This window comes from Diceros bicornis, chromosome 13, assembly GCF_020826845.1.
Source record: "Diceros bicornis minor isolate mBicDic1 chromosome 13, mDicBic1.mat.cur, whole genome shotgun sequence".
NCBI lineage: Eukaryota > Metazoa > Chordata > Mammalia > Perissodactyla > Rhinocerotidae > Diceros > Diceros bicornis.
The window spans coordinates 54,734,578-54,755,155 of NC_080752.1; the positions used below are offsets into that span (position 1 = coordinate 54,734,578).

At 41.8% G+C, this 20,578-nt stretch overlaps 1 protein-coding gene across 9 annotated transcripts in view; it reads right to left on the reverse strand.

Annotated features, from left to right (window-relative positions):
- Window positions 1-13,958, reverse strand: part of SCMH1 (Scm polycomb group protein homolog 1) — a 214,811-nt gene extending 200,853 nt beyond the window's left edge. For 4 of the 9 annotated variants that reach the window (XM_058553833.1, XM_058553841.1, XM_058553828.1 and 1 more), the window contains exon 1: window positions 13,871-13,949. The gene's annotated coding sequence lies outside the window, so the exon portion shown is untranslated. Of the gene's footprint in view, window positions 1-13,870 lie in introns of all 9 variants that reach the window. The other 5 variants (XR_009221902.1, XM_058553839.1, XM_058553834.1 and 2 more) reach the window with 3 other exon arrangements.
- Window positions 13,959-20,578: the final 6,620 nt, after the last annotated feature.

Sequence of the window (20,578 nt, forward strand, 5' to 3'; positions counted from 1 at the left end):
AAGCGGTGCGTCGGTGCGCGCCCGGACCTGAGCCTGGGCTGCCAGTAGCGGAGCGAGCGCACTTAACGGCTAAGCCACGGGGCCGGCCCAGGATCTTATATTCTTTAATTTGTAGAAAATGCAAGACCCACAAATAGATCAGGGACTGCAGAACCTGTCTGATCAATGGAATAAGCTAAGGAACTTTTTGGTAGATGAGGCGTGGGAGGTATGGGATTTAAACCTCTATCCATCAGACAACAATGCTATTTCCAAAATACGGTCAGTGTAAAACGCAGTTCCTTCTTCATATAAGGTAAAGAAGCACACAAAAGAAAAAATTGGGTATAATGAAAACAGTCCATTAATTCAAATTTGTATTTAACTAACATGTATTGAGCACTTACTATATAAACATTTACTGTATCAGGCACCTAAATATAGGTTTTCATTAATAACTAATAATCAAAAACACAAGCAAATTAGTAAATTGCCTGAATTGACATTTCTCTTTTCAGTCTAATGGTTTATTTAAATGCCATCATTAGGGGATTTAACATATTAGAAGAAAATTGTTAGTGTTGAGAATGAAGAAATCAACAAAAACATTACTTAACATTTTACCAAATTCAACTAGCAGTACTCAAGAAGACAACTTTGACACCTAAGTGTCAAGGTCAGCATAAAAGAAATCTATTTATTGTTAAGGCAGTTAATAGCAATTCAGCCCAAACAACCAATCTTTGTTTATTCCTTAAGTAGCTAAGTTGGAAGTGTTGTGGAAATCTGAGGGTTATGAGTTGGGGAGTTTGGAGAGTAATAGTCGGAGTTGGAGAGTTCTGGAGCAATAAAGAAACAAGAGAATGGCTAGCTCTACTGGTATTTGTTTAGGAATATTTTCTAAGCTTTCTATCGAGAGAGGACATCTAGGGTCATTAAATAATTATTTACAGAATATATCCTTGAAGATAGATTTCTGTGAGTGGCTTCCTTTAAATGTACGTACAACTATAACTAATGATGAAGATATATTTAGTAGGAGAACTATAAACTCTGTGATTATTTCTCAAAAAGTTTTTTCTTAAAACTAAATCCAGGACTTCTAAATTTATCTCACTCTGAGAATCATACTAATCTTATAGAGCATTTGTAGAAAAAATAACTATCCAATTCACACTCATATATAGTGGTAATACGTATTAGCACTTTCTAGTGTCATACAGCTTTGTGTGACACTAGAAAGTGCTAATAAAATAACATTCCTATGTGAATTGAATCATTTTGTTCACAAGCCAATGTGGGGACTTAGTCACAATCCTTCCAAATAATCACACTGTATTTTTAATTAACAAGCAATATTATGTCGTAAGAATTTTTTACATTTGTCTAAGTCCTCTCTGTTGATTAGCACTTGGCATATTTTTGTCTTCTACATGTATAAGACACTGAGGTGGAAAAAGTTTATATGACATCCACCTGGCATACATTTTGATGAATCTATTAAAAGACTGCAGCTTGTTGGTCCCATCAAACGAGTCAACCAAATTGGGAACATTTTATGAAGAAATATGTTTTAATCAAATTCCAAAGAAATAGTATATAAAGTTATTTTAATTTTATTATAACTTTTAAAAAATAAGCTTTTATTTTAGAACAATTTTTAGATTTACAGAAAATCTGCAAAGACAGTTCAGAGTTCCCATACACGCTGCACACAGTTTCCCCTATTATTAACATCTTGCATTAGGATGATACATTTGTTACAATTAATGAACCAATATTGATACATTATTAACTAAAGTCCACACTTCATTGAGACTTCCTTAGTTTTTACCTAATATCCTTTTTCTGTTCCAGTACCCCATCCAGAATAACATAGTACATTTAGTCGTCATATCTCTTTAGGCTCTTCTTGGCTGACAGTTGCTCACTTTCCCTGCTTGATGACTTGGGTAGTTTTGAGGAATACCAATCATATTTGTAGAATATCCCTCAACTGGGATTTGTCTGATGTTTTTCTCATGATTAGACCAGAGTTATAGGTTTTGGAGGAGAAGACCACGAGGCAAAATTATAATAACCTTTTATCCCAACTATCATCTGGATAGTCAGCTCACTGAGGAAAGGAACTAGATCTTATTCTCATCCTTGTATCTTTAGTAGATAAATCACAGAGCCAGTGAGTGGCAGATTGGGACTTGAACTGGGACTGCTAACCACCAAGCCATAATTCTTTTCACATATCATGCTTTTCACATATCTCTTTCAGAGGCAGGCCCAGTGGCATAGTGGTTGAGTTCACACGCTCTGCTCTGGCAGCCAGGGGTTCACAGGTTCGGATCCTGGGTGCAGACCTAGGTACCGCTTATCAAGCCATGCTGTGGCAGGTGTCCCACATATGAAATAGAGGAAGATGAGCACAGTCGTTAGCTCGGGGTTGGTCTTCCTCAGCAAAAGGAGGAGTGGCAGCAGCTGTTAGCTCAGGGCTAATCTGCCTCATCAAAAAAAAAAAAAAAAAAGGTCTCTTTCACCTTCTTGTCTATGAGATATTGGAGACTGAACTACTTACTGACCTGTAGAATATCATCCAATTCTGAAAATGCACTAAATTAACAACAGCTTAAGTTCTATCTTTATTAAAACCAAAAGATACAGAAGAATAAATAAAACTGTCAATATTAATCCTAGTTAGCATTTTATAGAAACTATGATATAGACAGCAGAGGATGAAAATTCTTTCAATTGTGTTGACATATCAAATATTTAAATATAGAAAGGATCTATTTTGAATAGTCTCCCTGACTCTATCTTCTTCATAATTAAATGGAATTATAATCACTGCCCACAGAACTAGTACATTGAATCACTACTATTCTGAGATATCTATCTCTATTATCTTGGTACCTTAGTACCTTACTGTATCTTAGAGCACGATGATTTTTATTTTTTTAATATCCAATGGTCTCTTTGTAGTATTCCTACCTTATCTCCCGAGGGCCTTTCACATTGCTGACTATTCCTCTTTTTCAAACTTATTGTTGTTCCCTTGGCATTCAAAACACCATTTTCTCCTGATTTTCCCTGCGTAGTGATTCAGAGTATAGCTTACTGGTCATCGACTCTAGACCTAGATTTCCAGAGTTCAAATCCTGATTCCACCACTTGCTAGCCCTTTGACCTTGGACAGGTTACTTAACTTTTATGTGCCTGTTTCCCCACCTGGGAGGATTACATGAGTTTATACATATATAAAAATGCATAGTAAATGCTATACAGATATTTGCTGTTATTGTTATTTCCATCCTTAGTCTCTTCCTCTACTGCATTTCTTTGACCTCCATATACTCCACCTGGGAGATTCCATCCATTCAAGGCACCTTTATTGTGTCTATCTAGAAGGGCTTCTTTTTCTTCTTCTCACTCTCTATCTGGAGAATTCCTTCTCAATCCTTAAGATCCAGTTTAAATGTGATTCTCTCTCTCTGGAGCCTTTCCAAAGATTATCTCCTTCCTTCTGCCTCAGCAGTCAGTTGTTCCTGCCCCTTGTGTTCTCACAGTACTTTGAATATATTTCAAGGAGAACACTTGTTACATTAGATTGAATGAGGTTCAGCCGTTGGAAATTGCCTATATGAGACCATTTTAGACCTACAAAAACAGCAATTTTACATGATTCATCCTAATAACATCTCTATATTTCTGCTACTGCCTCCCTCCCTGCATTACACTCATAACAAGGACTATATGCTACTATTCTTTAAAAATACATATATAATCAATATTTCAGATTTAAAAAAGGTCTAAAGAATAATGAATGGACACCCATATATCCACAACCCAGTTCAAAAATATCTACCAACGCAATTTAAGCCCCCTGTGTGCTCTTTCCAGCATTATTTCTGGTCTTTTCTCCCCACTCTACCCTTCAGTGATGCCTACTATCCTTACTTTGATATTTATCATTATCGTGCATTTCTTTAAATATTTATTACATAAGTATGCTTCCCTAAATAATACATGCATATTAAACTTTATATAACTGTGTTCTGCCATTTGCATTATTCACTCAACATTTTATTTGTGAGATTCACCCAAGTTACTATACAGATCTAGTTCATTCATTTTCATTATTGTATGGAATTCCATTAGGCAAACATACCACAATATTTTCATTCTTTTATTGAAAGACACTTAGACTAGTTTGAATAATTTTAAAATAATGTTTCATGCATATTTTAGTATGTCTCTTTAGGTACACATTGGAGAGTTTCTAAAGGGTATTTACCTAGGAGTGGAATTGCTGGATTGCAGGTTATGTGCATTTGGTTTTAATAGATATCGCCAAATTGTTCTTCACTATGGATGCGCAATTTCTATTCCCAACAATAGTGTCCAAGAGTTTCCTTAACTCCACATCCTAACCAATATTTGGTATTATCAGACCTAATTTTTGTCAATCTAATAGGTGTGAAATGACATATCATTAGAGCTTTAATTTGCCTTTACTTGATTACTGGCGAACGCCTAACAAACATTTAGGTCGCCTCTTTCATGCCTTGTCATTTTTCTATTGATTTGTCTTTTTCTAATCTATTTGTAGGAATCCTTTGTTATTACAGATTGTAATATTTGGCTGTTATATGTACCACAAATATATCTTTTAACTCTGTGGTTTGTCTTTGCATTTTTAAAATTATGACATTCATCTTTGTCACTGTACATAGCACAGTGTCTGGTAGTTAGTACACATTAATAAACATTTGTTGAATGAATGAAAGAAAAACTGAAAAAACATACATAAAGAAATTAGACAATGTTTTTAAGATCCTATATTCCCTTAACTTGGAATTGTGACCCTCTATGCCTAATTAGGTTTTATAAACTTATACTCCCAAATTCATTTAAAAATTCATTTATTTTTAAAGAAATAAATTTAATCTGGTTTGGAGACTTTCTGGCAGTCCCTTGAAGCAACTGGAGATACGACAGAGCACCAAAAAGTCAGGTTGTAAGTCTAAAATTCCAAATCATCTAATACAACGGTTGTCTGCTCTCTTTTTAAATATCTCCAAGAACAAGTACACTGGCTCTCATGCTTTCTATTATACTTTACAGCACATAACGACTAAAATAACCTTTATTTTCATCATGTTTGAATGCCCCAGAGGAAAGTCTACATAAACAGGAGTGTAAAGCAATTATAATAAATAAGAAAACACTTGGAAATGTGCCTATAATATGCCAATGAGCAACAGACATAACGATTAAAGTGAATATACAACATGTATATGCTTTAATTTTAAAAGCTAACAATTGTAATATTTATAGCAAATACAGAGGGAAAAAATAATGCAGCAGCCTTTATATGCTTTAAAATTTAAGGAAATTAATATATGATAACTTGCAGCAAAACCAGCAGCAGGTTCAGACAGCACAGGGTCTTTAAAAGGAGGTCATAGGAGGCAATGAGTCATTCTGGACAAAGCACAAAATCTGTAGTAAGAAGACCTGGTTTTGAGTTGTTGTTCTGATATTTACTAGCTGTTTGACAGCGGGCACATCATTTAATTCATCCGCACCTCAGTTCCTTATCAGTAAATAGAGTTTATAATGATCTGGCATCCTACTTAGGGTTATTACATGTTTCAAATTAAATAGGAAAATGTGTGAGACATCCTTCAATAATATGCAACTGTAATTATCTATCATTCCTCACCTTCCCATCTTCCCAATGCCACTTACACCATCCCTGCAATTCCCAAGCAGAATGGGATACAAACTCTTCTGGGATGGATACTGTATTTGTCTGTTCAGCTGCCATAACAAAAACACGGACTGTATGGCTTAAACAACAGAAATTTATTTCCTCACAGTTCTAGAGGCTAGAAGTCCAAGATCAAAGCGTCATCAGGGTTGATTCCTTCTGAGGCCTCTCTCCTTGGCTTATATAGAAGGCAGTCTTCTCCCTCTGTTTTCACATGGTCTTTCCTTTGTATCTGTGTCCTAATCTCTTCTTCTTATAACATGACACCAGTCATATTGGATTGGGGCCCATCCATATGACCTCATTTTACTTTAATTACCTCTTTAAAGGCCCTGTCTCCAAATACAGTCACATTCTAAAGTACTGCAGGTTAGGATTTCAACATATGAATTGGGTGGGGGTGGGGACACACAATTTAGCCCGTAGCAGATATATAGATATCCTACCATACCACACCTACCACAACTACAGCACTTACTACTTTGTAATATAATTATCATTTTTGTCTCCCCTGGTAGGCTATGAATGCCTGCACAATACCAAATATTTCCGATTTATCTCTATCTTCCAAGTGTCTAATGCAGAGTATATGCTCAATAGAATGCTCCAATAAACTGCTGATAACTGAACAGATGATATTTTCTGCCAAGGAGCAATTAGAATTGATCTATTCTATAAAAACTTTTGTTTTAATAGAGTTTGTAATATTCCAAGGATCTAGGAGAAAGGACAAATTTTCACTCTTATCTTTCCAAAAGCAACTCTGTTCCCAAATTCTCATCCTTTCCACCTCAGCCTCTATTCCTGAAGTACATACGTTGAGCTTTCCTTAAGCAAAGAACTTGGAGACCTTTACCACCACTCCAGAAGTCAGTGACCTCTCCCTCCACCTCTGAATTTCTGGAATGTTTATACAGTTATGTAGCATTTAACTTTGTATTACCGTCTAAGAGTTAGTTAGGCATGCATGTTATCTTCCCCCTCATAAACAGTGAGCTCCCTGAGAGAAAGGACTATGTCTTATTCATCTATTTGACTGATCAACAATAACTATTTATTAGATAAGCATAAATTTTTCTAAACCAGAGCACTCTTCAGGAAGAGAAATTTTCTTAAACAAAGGAGGAGGGGCAGGAAAAGTTTGGGACATATTGACTTTGAAGTAGATATGACACAGAGCTGTTTGTGTAGCTGACTGTAGGTAGCTAAATATACAGGTCTAACACTCAGAGGAGATATCTTGGCTATAGAGAGAAATCTGAGTCATGAGTATATAGATGTTACTGGAAGCCGAGTGAGCAGATGAGATTGCCAAGGGAATGCAGAGAAGAGGCCTAGGATTAAAGACAGGCAAGAGAAGGAAAGGTGTCATCCAAAGACCACTTGAGATAAAGTGGCTAAGGAGGAACCAACACACTGAAGTGCACCAAAGCCGAAGGAAAAAGTGTTTTGAGGAAGAGGGAATAATCATGAATGTGAAACGCTGCTGCTCAGGTCTGAAAGTTGCCGGCCTCTCCTGGTGTTAGCAACAAGGAGAAGACTGGTGACCCAGATCAGAGCAGTTTCAGGGATCGCCACTTACCGTGCAATTTGGGCAAGTTTCTAAAACTTAAAATCTCAGTTTTCTTTATTTGTAAAATAAGGAGACTACTATTTCCTCATGAGTATTTTGAGGATTAAATAAGTGGCAATAATAATAAAAGTAACATATATGAATGGAACATATACAGCATTCCTACAATGTGCTGGACACTGTGAAGAGCTCTTTGATATAGATTACCTTACTTGAAAAAACTCACAAAAATCTTAAGGTACTACAGTACCTAATAGGTACTATTATCATTCCCATCTTCAGATGAGGAAACTGAAGCTTATTATTATTAAGTGATGGAGACCAAAACAAGAAAGCAATGAAGAAGTGAGAATGAGGAAGTTTATACATCAAATGTATATAACTCAACAAGTTTGAATAAAAGGTAGGCAGGAGACTCGGTGGTGCCTAGAGGGAAATGTGGGCTTAAGATTTTATTTATAAGATTTATTTCAAGATGGGAGACTTCTAAGAAGATTTAAATAAAAAAGAAAAGGAGCCAGAAAAGAGAAAGAGCTAGAAAGACAAAGAAGGCAGTGAAGATGGGGGTCAGAGACTTAGCCTTGGGCAGGAGGAAAAAGCAGGAAAATATAGGTATAGTTTTAAGGAACAGGTTTGACTTAAGACCTCATGGAGAATAGGACAAAGAGATGACTAGGTATTGAAGGCCCAACGGCAGCAATCCATGTAACTGTGTGATTTTTTTCCAGCAGGGCTCAGTAGAGCTAGTATGGGCAAGAAGAGAGAGGTTAGTTTGGGATTTTGCCCAGACAGGAACAGAAGGACAATGGAGCAAAGGAATAGAGAATAATGGCAAGAGAGTGAATGAAGTAAGTGGTAGACTAGGAAAATTAAGCTGAATAGGGAAGGAAGTGAGGATAGGCCTTGATGAGGTTAAAGAACAGATCTAGCAGGGATAGTCAAAGGTCAGGGAGAAGGAGAAATTTTGAACGAAGCTGCGTGTTTTCATTCATAAATTCAGAGGCGGGCCATCTCTGAGTGATAACAAGGCCCATTGTGTGACTATGGGGATTGATTAGCTAAAAAGATGATCTCTTGAGTTGAAGAGGCCAATGTGTTGGAGAAACAATCACCCATGTGAATACTGAAGTCACTCAGAATGAGGACATAAATTGAGGTGGAAGATGTGTGCAAGCTCCTAAACGATACAGAGTGGTATAGCCCTTATGCCAGAGAGCACAGGGATTTTAAGAAGATAGAGAAGTAACACTTTGGAAATAGTGGTGCATAAAAAACTAGTCATCCTTATCTCTCTTCTTTTGCGTAGGAGTGGTATGGGAGAATGAGCTGCACCCATTTAAAAGGGCTACAGAGCAAGTGATGTTGCTCTCCACGACTCAGGAGAGAGCCCGGCTTCCAATTAAGGCCAGAAGACACAAAAAACATCCAGTAAAATGGTCGACAGTGTAGGAAACAGGAATTTCAGAGAATAAGTGAAAAGGTTTGAGAGGGAGCAAACAAGTAGGGCTGGGAGAGAGGAAGAGGAAGCCAAGTCGGCACAGGAATAACAGTACAGAAGAAGACTGATGATTGGAGGGGCTGGGACAAAGATAACAGATGATAAGACTTGCTGGGTTTATATGGACACAAGGTTATCAAAATAAAAATTAGTTCCAGCAGTTCCCTGGTGGCTAGGGAGTTAGCGCTAATGCCTTGGCAATGGTTTGGTTACATTCTCTCATTTAAGGATTTGAGGGGGGCAAATTTGAGTATCTAGTATTTAACTGACATTATGTAAAGTGCTTTACACACAGTACCATATTGTTAAACCTTACACCTATACCTTCTCTCATTTTATAAATGAGGGAACTGAGGATCAGAGAGGCTAAGTGACCAGCCCTGGGTTGTACAATTAATATTTAGTGACACTGAGGAATCCAGGCTTCTTTTCAAATCTAAATCAGTATGGTAGTATAAAAAAGAATTTGAAGTCAGAGTCACTTTCTACTAGTGAGATCTTGTATGTTTCCTAACTCCACTAAGCCTATCTACCGAACAAGGTTATTGCAAAGATTAAACTACAACTATAAAACAAATCTTAGTAGTTATTTTTTTAACCTAAAATTGGCCTACATAGGAATTTATTTTCGAATGTGAATTTCTTACTTGGTTTACTTCGAACATAGATCCAATGTTTCTGAATTAATGCCTATAAATTTTACAGATAGGAAACAAAGTAGGGAGAGAGGATGTACAATCTATGGCTCCTTAATATACCTAGAATCAAGTCCAAACTCCATAGTTTCAGATCTTTAATACTATGGCCCCAGCCCATCTCTCTTGCCACATCTCTCACTACTGACTTACACAAATACAATACTCAAACCTATGGCAACTATCAACTTTTAACAAACATATCCTACACTTTCCCCATTTTGTATCTCCACCTAAACTATTTACTCTATTGAAATTTGTTCTCCAAGGCCCAAATGAAATTCACCTTTAGTATGAAGCCTAACCTTGTTTCCAAATGTTGAGAAATGAGCCATCACTCCCTCCTCCGAACTCCTCTATCACTTTGCTTTTACCTCCCTTAGTGTACTTATTGTCTTATAATTTGGGTAAGCATGAAAAACTTTCATTTCTGCCAGCAGAGCTTAAGTCCCTTAAAGGGAGTTGGAAGAGAATTAACATTTACTTTGCATGCATGTATCTATGAAGTGCCAATTGCTTTTCTTGTGTTTTTACATACAGACATCATGTCATGTAATCTTTGTGACACCCTATGAAGTAGGAATTTATTTTTTACAGATAAAGACACTGAAAGTCACAGAGGTTAAACAATTTGCTTATAGTCCTAAGGCTAGTAAGTGACAGAGCCTAGATTTGAATCTTGTTCTTTCTAACCCAAAGCCTAGGCTCTTCCCACTAAACTCTTCCCAGAAACCACGCGTATATCCTCATTACTTTATCTGATTGTTTCCTATCCACCCACTAATCATCAGGGGGAAAACCTCCAGTGCCTTTGTCATTAAGTATTAGCAGAAAGGATCTGCCCTCCTACTTTCCAAAACTAAGAACACTCTTCAGAGCAAACAGAATGATTAATATGAGTTCTGAATAAAGATGAAGAGATCAGAATCCCACTTCCAGGAAGGAAAAGTCAAAAACCATTACTTTTCCACTCCTGTGGTTAAAAACTCTTCCTCCTTTGAGGTTTACACCATATGGCTATATCACTCTCTATCCTTCTTCCTCATCTGTCATCTACCACTCTCCTGATTAATCCCCTAATTCACTGCACCTGGGTCACAATTTCCTCTCTTCCCCACATCCTAGCATCCTAAATCACATCACGAACCACACAGAAGACTCATTCAATACAACAGCCTCACAGTTTCTTGTCATACTCGGCTTCACTGACTGTCACCTCTGCTGTACTTCAGCTACCCACACAGAGACGAGCTGCCATCTAGAACAGCTCCACAGCAGACAATTTAACTCCAATATTCCACTTTCTGACCACAACCTCCTTTTTTTTTCTAGCTTACTTCTACCACATTCGCTCATTGATCTAACTCAAGAAACTGCAAAATCTTCAAGTCCAAAACCGAACTCATCGTCCAGTGTTTCCTGTCTCAGTTAATGTCACTGCCATCCCACTAGTTACCCAAACCAGAAACCTGAGCATCACGCTGGACTCCTCACCCTGTCATCTGCACATCCAGTCAATCATAAAGCCTCACAAACTCTCCCTACTTCATCCCTTTCCCTTTCTCCCTATGACCACATTTTAAAAATGTTAATCAACCTTGTCTGTCAAAAACCTTTTAGTAATTAAAAAAAAAATCACCCACTGAATTAATTTCAAGATACTTATGCATACCAGGTCTACCGTGACATGGCCTCTGCCTATATTTCCCAGCCTCACAACCTACCACTTAAGTTTTCATTGTTATATTCTTAGCAGTCTCAAACTGCTTGTGGTTCTCTAAGCAAGCCATTCCTTTTCTCACATTGATACCTTTCCTCAAGCTGTTTTCTCTGTTTGAAGCACACTTTTTACTCATATTTGCCTGACTTACCCTTACTTACCATTTAAGATTTGGGTCAGGTGTCATCTCTTCCCAAAGTCTTCCATCAAGTCCTAGGCTAGTCTAAGCGCCCTCACCTTGGAGCAACCACAGCATCATATGCATAGCTCTTACCTTTTATTCTGAGATGACCTATTTTAGGATCTAATTTACCAGCTCGACAAGACTTAGAAATGTATCTTATTCATCTTGGTATACCAGCTAAACACAGTAAATAGCATACTGCCTTACACATAGTAGACACAGAAGTGTAGAGTAAAGGTTAGAACACGTTGAGTTTAAATTTTCAGTGGGTTATTCACACCAGTTCTTTCTCAGAGTTTTCCTACCATTAACTCAAAGTCCTTTGAAGGGAAGGAACTAGAGCCTTTCCTGGGTCTATACAGTTCTGTATAGAATGGTACTATACAAATTTTTACTCAAATTACATAAAAGGGAAATGGCATTTGCACAAACATACCAGAAATCAAAACTTGACAATGTGCACCACAAACTTCAAAACCACTGACCAGCTTAAAAAATGAAGACATAAGAACAAAGATAAAGAACCAATTCTGACTGCTGGTATGTGCTTGCCTATGTTATAAAAACAGTGAAACTTTGCTTAGAATTTGAACAGGGTCCCAGATACGAGGGCTTGGCATTTTATCTATAAGGCCATTAAATCTCTGCTGGGCTTAAAAAATGACTAACCTGTAAGGTTGCTTAGGCAGGGGTTTAGGATGTTGGTAAAAGACCCTTTTTAAAAACTTAACCCCACATACCAAGGCTAAATGATGAAAAAGCAAGTAAAAAATAATACTGGTAAGTCAGCAACAAAAAAATGTTCTTTTTCACAGTAATTATGGGCCTTCTGCTGGCAGTTAGAAATAGAGCAAAGAGTTCAATGTAATAAAGCATTTCCCTCTCCAATTAAATATTAAATTGCAGTTTGGCATCAAACTAGGTCTCAATCCTTTTTCAGAGTAAAATGAAAAGCTCTTCTATTTGCATGGTGCATTGCAACACTTTGATATACATTAGCTTACTTGATAAAGTGTTTACAGACCTTTAAAAAAATAAGGACAAACCCAAAAATTTCCACAAAATAGGATCTCTTTTAGTTCGTCTGAACAAACAGTACTAGATGTCCCCCCCCCTTTTGTTTTTTTTAAGTTCAAAACACAGCCCAGAAATGAGGAAGAGAATAGATTACTTCTTATTTAAGCAGGTCAATCCTTGGGGCCAAGGAGCTTCTTGGAGAAACTTAATAGGTTTTGTCTTCTCACTCACATTAAGAAGCTCTCTTTAAAGGGGGTGTGGGCAAACGCCAGCTCATTCAGAGAAGGGATCAGAGAACCACAGCATATGCTGAGGAACTGGAATTAGTTAGTGAATAGAAGACAAGACTCCGGGGACATGATTACTATCTTCAGATATCTTAACGGGCATCTATAAGGGAAAAGAATGAGGAAAAATGGGAGGCAGCTGTTTCTTTCAACTTTCAAAAAAGTATCTCTAAAAACCAGACTTGTTCAGGAACAGAATGGGTTTCCTTGGGAAGAGATTAGTTTCCCATCACTGGGAGAGGTGTGCAAACAGGTCGGTCAAATTATTAGGGTAGAATTCGGGATTTTCAGAGCTACTTTATTACAGGATGGGAGAAAGCGACCCTAGATGACTTTTAAATTCCCTTCCAGTCTGTAGATGTTCTGGGGTTCACCTATCTCCTGGAAACTCCTTTGCATTCCTCCCGGGGCTGGCCCCCAGCTGTGCCCACGTGTCCAGCCCTCCTGGCCGCTGGCTCACCTCGGTGCCCAGAGGCTCCCGCCCCGGTCTGAGGTTTGAAACCTGCTCTCCCCGCCCGTTCCCGGCGGCACACGTGAGTTGTCCCAGCGCAGCTCTCGCCGCTGGTGCCAGCCAGAGGGCTGCTGCTGACAGCTCAGAGCCCCCCACCCCCGGCCCTCGCGCCGGCCATGCCCAGCCGGCTGGCGAGGACCACAGGCATCTCTCGGCTCTCGCGTCAGAGCAGACTGACAGCCACTCTGACTCCCAGCCCTCGGCGCCCAGCCAACCCTCCCCGGCCGACCCCAGCCCCGCCCCACCGGCTTGGACAGAGCGACCCCCGCCCCGACCAGCCCGCGAGGCTGAACCTCCAAAGGTCCCCCTGCCCTTGGCTTTCCCGCGCCGGGGCCCCCGGGGCGCCCCGAACGCGTCAGGGCCGCCGGCTGGACGCTGGGCCCCGCCGGCCCGGCCGCGGATGCAGAAGGAGCCGCCGGGGCTCCGGGCCGGGCTGACACGGCGGGGAAGGGCTGCGGCCACGTTCGGACCACAGACAGGCCGACCAGCTCCGACAGACGGCCAGGCAGCCGGGCCCCGAGGGGCGGGGGAGCGGCCGGGCAGGTCCGCCACCGCCCTCTCGCCCGGGGCGGCCCCTGGTGGCCCAGGCCCCTCAGGGCGCGGGCTTTCCCGGCGAGCGGAGGCGGCCGCCCAGGCGCTTACCTGCGGGCGCAGCGGCGGCTCGGGGCGGCTCACTCCCTTCCCTCCGCCATGTTTCCGCTGCGCAGGGAGCGAGGGAGGACGCGCGAAGGGGGCGGGCGGGGGCGGCTCCGCGAACAGCGGGCGCGCGGGCGGGCGGCGGGGGGCTCGACCCGGGCGGCGGCGGCGGCGGGGAGGCGGGGGGGGGGCGGGGGAAGGGGGCGGGGCGAAGGCTCCTCAGCCCCGCCCCCACCCCTCCCGCCGCGAGGTGGCGCGCGCCTCTGCCGTTGGGCCCGCGCGGGAGGCGGGGCGGGCGCCGCCGAGCCTTCCGCCCCGGGGGCCCCCATTCGCGCCCGGACCGTCCCCCCGCGCCGCGTCTGGCGGAGGGGTAAACTGAGGTCGGGAGAGGCCTCGGGGACTCAGGTTCGAATCCCGCTGCCTCAGGTCGCCCGCTCCGAGGCCGCGCGTGGGCCCGTGGGGGCGATGGCGGACCCAAGAGCGGCCAGGTCTCGGCCCCACGGGCCGGCTGACGCGGGGCGCCACCTCGGGCGGAGAGCGGGCGCTCCCGGGGCCGGAATCCCTGCCCTGCCCCTGACCTGTAACGGCGCTGGCGGATGGATGACCTTGACCGAGTTCCCTCGCATCTCCACCCCAGGGCCCTCGTCTCTAACGTGATATCACTTAATCCGGAGGGTTGGCGTGAGGATAAAATAAATTAATGCTTGGAAAGCCCACGAAATAGTGCGGAGACCTCGTAGGTAAATGCTCAGTAAGTATAGGCTGCCGCGGTCCCTTCCTTGGTTCATCCATTCAACAGGTACGCGCTGAGGCCTTCTGTGTGCCCGAGACTGAACACAGGGTTGTTCTTTCAGTGCCCATTAGCGCTCTCTGCTACGCTCCTCTGGTTAACCGCCACATCCGCCTCGGATTAGCCCTGTTTTAGCAGCGGGGAAATTGAAGCTCAGGGAGGTGAAGCTGTTTGTTCAAGGTCACCCAGCCAGTAAATGAGTGGAGATTAATCTCCAGCCTATCTACTTCAAAGCCTGTGCTCTGCCTGCAGGGAGTGGTCAGCTACGTTAGCGAGGGTCAAAGGAGGCACCCCAGAGTCAAACATGTTCAAGTTGACTCTCGAAAGAGTCTGCAAGGGGGAAGCTAATTTCGCGCAGAGGGAAGGCTGTATGCAAAGGCATAAAGACAGGATACCTTATGGCTGGCTGGTGTGAGTGGTGTGGCTGGAGTATGGGAGCCATATGGATATGGTGACGCTGCTGCTTAAGTTAGACAGGGAAAGGCAGCCAGAACATGGAAGGAGGTCTTTGTATGTCTAAAATGACATTGAATGTCCTTGTATGTCTAGCTTAGAATTTGTTCTGTAGGCCCATGGTTTTTATAGTGTGGTCTTGGGACCCCTGGGTGTCGCTGAGATCCTTTCAGGGGTCAGTGAGCTCAAAATTATTTTCATAATAATGCTAAATGTGATTTGCTTTTTTTGCTCTCATTCTCTCACAAGTGTACAATGAAGCTTCCCACAGAATATGGCACATATGATATTGCAACAGATTAAATGCAGAAACAGATTGTAGAATCCAGCTGTCTTAAGCCAGGTGTTAAAGAGATTTGCACAAATTTAAGACACCACTCTTCTCACTGACATTTTGTTTTAGAAAATGTAGTGGTTTTTCATTAAAAATGTGTTTATGTTAACATGTAATAGGTTTATTGTAATTTTTAAATGAATTAATAAAATTGTAGAAATTTCTCAGTTTTAATTTCTAATATGGTAAATATTGATAGAAGTAACAAACTGCACATATAAAAAGCTCTTCAACATCCTCAATAATTTTTAAGAGTGGAAAAGAGGTCCTGAGACTAAAGGTTTATGCATTCCTGCTATTGGCAATAAGAAGCTATTGAAGTTTTAAGTAGGGAAGTGACTTAATCAGATTTGCATTTCAGAAAGAGCTTTGAGACCCAAGCCCGGCCTTGAGGGATGAGTTCACAGGGCACAGGCATTCCAGGCAGGCGGATGGGAACAGGAAAGTGCAGGGCTGGTAAGCAACAGAGCTAGGACCCGGATGACTCTGGTCTTTTTATTCCTAATTTGGTATCGCCTCACCACCTGACAAGCAAGCACCAGAGTGAGTGTTTTATTCCTTTATTTCCACTCCGCCCTATGTAGTGAGGCGTTTGCTCATGATTGCTGTGAATGCTGCTGCTCTTTCTGACCCCAGCACACTGTTACCTCTCCTTGTTGCCCATTTGCGGAGAAGCAATCAAGTCAGGGAGGCAGATGAGAGGAAGGGATGAGGTTTTTGATAATAGCGTGAGTGGGCATGGGAATCCTGACAGAGGGTCCTCAAAGCCACACAGCCCAGCGTATCCTTCACGTACTTCTAGGGCTCTTTAGGCAGTGAGAGGGGAAACAATTATATCAAAACCTCCACTCACTGGAAAGCTGCTTGTCAGGAGAAGTTCTCCCAGAGTGCTGAGAGTCTGCTCCTTTATCATTAAAAAAGAAAAAAACTATCCATATTACATGAAAATCCTTTAAAGGTATATTATAAACTTCCTAGCCATCTTTATTTACGTATACAGAAATAAATTTAGTGTTTTCTTGATTCATTGTGAACATGAATCGGTAGCAGTCCCAGACTTTATTATTAAGAAATCGTCTTGGGCTATTGAGTGGATTATATTCCACCTTAACAAATGGCCCCAGAATGCTTTGCTTTTGTGGATCTCATGATGGTTTCTTAAGTTTCTGGTTGTCAGCTGCCACTTGTCTTGTTGTCATTAGGCAACTGCATCCAGTCAGTTTCCCCTCTCACTGCCTTTTCCCGAGTCGAGGCCCCAGTCCCTGGACTATTGGAGTTGTCACCTAACTCTTGACTCTCTTCTCTCAAACTTGCCTCCCACAGCTGCCAGATCCTGGAAGCATCACGTCACTCCCCAGTTTGTAAAACCTAGTAAGTCCTCAGTACCTACAGGACGAAGCCCAAACTCCTTAGCTTTGCATTCAAGGCTTTCTATGATCTGGCCACAAGCTTCCTTTCTAATTTATTTCTCTCTCTTCTCCTTTACTTACCCTTTGATTCACTTAGAGTTTTCTACATTTGTCCTCTGCTGTCCTTTTCTGCATATGACCTTTGTTACTTTGGGCTTTTCTATATACTGTTCTATCTTCTTTCTTCCTCTCCATTTCTGTATGTCCAAATCCTACCCATCTTTTAACACTCTGATCTAATACTGCCTTCACAAAGCCTTCCATGATCTGCCAGCTTGAATAATAAGAACCAACATTTATATAATACTTACTATGAACTGGGCGCTCTTCTAGGGCTTTATAGGTACTATCTTATTAAATTCTTGTGACAATTTAATTTCCACAACAAACCTATGCAGTAAGGATGATGATGGTCTGCATTTTACAGATGAGAAAACTGAGGCACAGGGAGGTAAAGTAACTTGTCCAAGTAACTTGTCCAGAGCTGGTAAATGGTGGAGCCAAAAGAGGAATGCAGGCAGCCCGCTCCACAGCCCACTTTCTCAACCACTGTTCCACTGTGAACTGAGCTCTCCTGCCTCCACTCCTGTTAGCTCTCGTGGCAGGCCATACAAACCTCTCTTAGGGCCTCTGTCACTTTCTACCTCATTATTGGTTAACATGTCCTATCTTGCCCACTTACACAGTAAATTTCTTAAGAGAAGGGTCAGGGTCTGATCTACAACAGTACCTACTGAATTTCTTGAACCTGTAGATATTTAGTAAATATTTTTTAAATGAATGAATATACAATAGAACACTTGATAGCAATAAAAATGAATGATCTAGAGCAGGATTGACAAACAATGGTCCTTGGGCCAAATCTGGCCTGACTGTTTATGTATGGCCCAGGAGCTAAGAATGGTTTTTACATTTGTAAATGGTTGAAAAAAATCAAAATAAGGATAAAATTTCCTGACATGTGTAACTTGTATGAAAATATAGGTTTATTAGAACCCAGCCAGGCTTTCTACGGCTGCTCTAGTGCTAGCCTGGACCTTATGACCTGCCAAGCCTACAATATTTACTCTCTGGCCATTTACAGAAAAATTTGCCAACCCCTGATCTAGAGCTACATGTAATAACATGAAAATACCTTAGAAACAACATTGAACAAAAAAGGATAAGTGCTATGATACCACTTCAAGTTTAAAAATAAGCAAAACCATACCAATTGTGTTTAGGGATACATATACACATGTAGTAAAAGATATGCATGGAGACTATAAACATCAAATTCAGGGGATGGTCATCTCTAGGGAGCTGGGGATGGGAATGCCATCAGGGAGGAGTACCCAGGGAATTTTAACTATTTGTAAGCAAGGTAGAGGGTACACGAATGTTCATTGTGTTATTCCTTTTTGTTTCATATTAAAAGCAACAACATCATAAAATGTTTCATAAGAAATGAATAAATGAGGTTCAAGAACTCTTTTACTTCTATTTTGCCTAGTTGAAAATGTATTTGGCTTTCACCTACAGCTAAGGCGTTATGGTGAAATATAAATCCTGAGACCCCGGCTGACATGGCTGTGGAGTGCGTGTGGGCATCATGTAAACATGGCAACTCTCAGGTCACACAGAGATTCCTCATTAATGATGCCCCTGTGAACAATGCTCCTGGAAAGGAAGCCCATCTAGGCCAAGTTTGGGGAAAGAACCTATCCCCACAAGACTGGGGCAGCAGTTGAGGCTCCTGGGGCTGGTTTGCTTGCTTTGCCTCTGGAATAGGCCTTGGAGTGCTGGACTGAAGGGGAGCCTCTTCCTTTTGTCTGAGCTTTAGTCTGTGGATCGGTCTCCCAGTCTTTGGGAGGAGAGAATGGGCAGAGTGTATCCAGATGTTGATCTGCATCCATGTGCAGATCATCTGCTTCCCTGTGTCTCATTTAAACATTCATTCTGTGGAATTTTAGGGAGTACCTGTCTTATGAATAGTCCTAAGGTTACAAGGATAATTTGATACAGCCTGAATCCAAGGAACCCACAGATGGGGTAACTAGTATGTAAACAGCTAATGAGAGGACCGTGTTTTAAGTGGTTATTGCTTCATAACAAGTTATCACAAATTTAGCAGTTTAAAACACCACCCACTGATTAGCTCACAGTTCTGTTGGTCAGAAGCCTGGCATGCTGTGGCTGGGTTCCCTGCTCAGGGCGTCATATGGCTGAAATCAAAGTGTTGGCCAGCTACCTTCTTATCTGGAGGCTTGACTAGGAAAAGGTCTGCTCCAAGCTCCTTCACCTTCTTGGCAGAATTCGTTGTTCTATGGTTATAGAACTGAGATCCCCGTTGTCTCGCTAGCTGTCAATTAGGGGACCACTCTCAGGTCCTTGTCACGTGGCCTCCTCCGTCTCATCAACACAGAACATCTCTCACATCACGTCTTGCTTCCTCTGCAAATCTCTCTGATTTCTCCTTCTTCAACCTGTTGAGAAAAAACTCCCAGCTTTTAAAAGACTTGTAATCAGGTCAAGTCCGCCCAGATAATCTCCCTACTTAAGGGCAACTGTGCCATGTAACCTAACCTAATCATGGGAGTAAAAGTCATTATATTCACTGTCCCAGGGGTCATGCGGGACATGCACAACAGTGGCCGGGAATCTTGGGGGCCCTCTAAGAATTCTTCCTACTACACCCAGTGAGAAATGTTCTCTTAAGCATTTCTCTATGAACTCCCCTGGCAGTTTCTTCTGTAACTCTCTCCATGGCACGATACGCATTGTATTGCCTTTTTTAGGGTACTTTTTTTTTTTGCAGAGGAATATTCACCCTAGCTAACATCCACTGCCAATCTTCCTCTTTTAGTATGTGAGCTGCCACCACATGATAGCTACTGACAGATGAGTGGTGTAGGTCTATGCCCAGGAACCAAACTCGGGCCACCAAAGCAGAGCGCGCTGAACTTAACCACTAGACCACTGGGCCTAGGGTACATTTTTAAACTCCTTTCCTAGGCTGAAAGCTTCTTGAGATCAGGAAACTAACTGTTCATACCTGTAGCTCCAATGCCTCAGACAAGGCTTCATATGAAGGAGATATTCCTACATGCTTGCTGAAAAGATATGGGCCGGCCCCATGGCTTAGCGGTTAAGTGCGCACGCTCTGCTGCTGGCGGCCCGGGTTCGGATCCCGGGTGCACACCGACGCACCGCTTCTCCGGCCATGCTGAGGCCGCGTCCCACATACAGCAACTGGAAGGATGTGCAGCTATGACATACAACTGTCTACTGGGGCTTTGGGGGGAAAATAAATAAATAAATAAAATTATGAAAAGATAAACAGTATACATATTGTCTTTTGGATCCCTGCTTCTTTTTTAGATCCAGCTCAAAACTTCTCTGACATTTCTCAAGAATTAATTGCTTCCTCCTCTGTGTTGTCACTTGGTAAATATCTAGGTATGAAATGTATCACAATGTAGCATCTTAAGTTGGACTGTAGTTTCCTTGAGGATAGGACTTCATCTTTATTCCACCTAGTATCCCAGGGCACAGCACATCAGAGATTTTATTAATTGTTTTATGTTTGAATTTTTAAAAAGGACATGAAAGGGGTTTAAAAACCAAGAGGCAAATGGAGAGTGGATTTGGGCTATGACCAGATCCTAGGAAAGGGTCACAGGTGGGAGGAAGCCAAGAAGTACAGAGGCAATGGAGAGGGAAGGAAACAGGCAAATCAGTTGGGATGT